The sequence below is a fragment of the Carlito syrichta genome, unplaced genomic scaffold (genome assembly GCF_000164805.1).
Source record: "Carlito syrichta isolate Samal-C Ts95f unplaced genomic scaffold, Tarsius_syrichta-2.0.1 Scaffold312011, whole genome shotgun sequence".
Lineage (NCBI taxonomy): Eukaryota > Metazoa > Chordata > Mammalia > Primates > Tarsiidae > Carlito > Carlito syrichta.
Window position 1 is genome coordinate 225,036 of NW_007256107.1, and position 2,022 is coordinate 227,057.

Consider the following 2,022-nt stretch of genomic DNA (forward strand, 5'->3'; position numbering starts at 1 on the left):
TCTTCTGGGGTGGCGCTTGGAGGTGGGAGGCGGTGGCTCGGCTTCCACGTGGTGTTCGCCTCTTTGCCTCCGCCACCTCCCGCCGCCTGCGGCTGCAAGGCGCAGTGCCCGCCTCCACGGCCTCTGCAAGTGACCGGTTTATTTATGTGTTTGTGGTGCTATTTGACCTAGAATAGACAACATACAAAATGTGCAGGGCAAAGAGTGATTTTGAAATTAGAAATCAGGCAGCGGGCAGCTGCTTCTCTTAGGGATACTGGGGAGCGGGTCGGCCCGGCTTGTGCTGTGCAGTGTCCAGCTCTACTCCGCCGCCTTCCCCGCAGGCTGCCCAGGGGCTAGGGAGCTTTCAGCGAGCGGAGATCTGAAGGCGGAGGGAGACGAGGCCCGCGAGGAGCGGGCGGTGGCTAGTGTTCTCCCCGCGGCGACTCAGAGGCCGTGGGCTTTGGAGAGCGCCCTCTATGGGGCTGCGTTCCCTTGGCTCTCCTGGCCGAACGTCTCCTAGCTGGAGTTGGATTCCGGCACAAGGTCCCCAGGCTTGCTTTGGGTTAGAGGGAATGTCACTTGGCTCCGCAGGCATCTCCGTCTCTTGTCACTTCCAAATCAGGTCGTATTTCAAACCACAAGGTCAGGGACTGCGATCTGGGTGGTCTAGGGGCCTTAGGCTCCTGTTGAATATGCCAAGGTGTTAGAGAAAATTACTCTGGTGCTTGTTAAAATAAAACCTTACTCAAGACTATTGTATATACTCAAGACTATGACAATAGGGGACAGAGATGAAATGCAGCTCAGTATTACAGCAAAGATAGTTGGGGATTTATAGCCAAGGAGCAACTCTGGGAGGGAAGGGGGTGGGGGCGTCAGTGGATGGAAAATTACCAAGAGGAGACATCCAGTGTAGGAGGATCCCTGCTGAACCAACTTAACAGGATTCTTGCTGAAGGCAGAGCAAAAAATGTTAGGGTACGGATAGGGTGAGGATGGATGGATGGATGGGGTGGCGTGCAGCACCATCGGCTCCGGCGTATTGGAGGTGCGCGCTGATAACCAGAGATCCGAGTAATGCAAAAAATTGCAGCACACAAAGAGGTGAAAGAAGAAAAGATTTATTTAAGAAAGGTTCACTTCCCACAGACTGGAAGGGGGCCACTCTGGATGAGTATGGCCCCATAGCTTCCTGGCTTAAATCCTTTCCCCTGGAGATGTTGCAGTCAGATAGGTGTGACTGCCATAATTTCCTTGTTGACCACCTGCGAATGTCTTGGAGACCCTGTGACACAGAGACCCACTAATGTCTGCCCACATTATTACAGCCCCTAGAGAAGGGTGTGACAAGGATCCCAGTGCTCATGTACATTCCTGAATAACATTCCTTAGAGCTAATGGAGGGTGTACTTCCCCTTATCTCCTATGCATTCCCAACAGGCAGCTTGGGGGGGGGGGGGATCCTTGATTTCCCTGTAGACAGTGGCCAATCTACTGGAAGATCAAATCCCCACAGTTCCCCTCTCTGTGCGGTCACAAGTCCTGAGATCTGCATAACTTTTGTAATCACAAGTTTTGTGATTTGTATAACTTTTGCCTAATGCATGATGTCTTAGGCCTTGCAAACTTCCTCCACTCTAGGCAAGCTTGATTGCTGATTCTGCCGGGCCCTATGGACAAAAGCCATGCAATACCTCCGACACCAGGCACCAGGAAGTTCGGACAGAAAATCTGAGGGGGCCGTGGTCACCATGCAGGGAGTATACAATGGGTCAAGGCTGATCATGCTTGAGAAGTCTGGGTTTCTAAAAAAGACAAATTCGGCAAAGTTAATCTTTACCTAAAGTATGCTTTTCTCCAAAACATAACTTCTACTTTCTCATCATTGTGTTAGGGTTTAGGAACAAGATTTTTAAAAATGCATTTCTCCAGGTCATAGCCTCCACTTTCCCATCATTGTGTTAGGGTTTAAGAACAAGATTTTAAAATAAATGGCTTCCCACTCTCAGTCTGTCCTTTCTTTTTTTTTTTTTTTTTTTT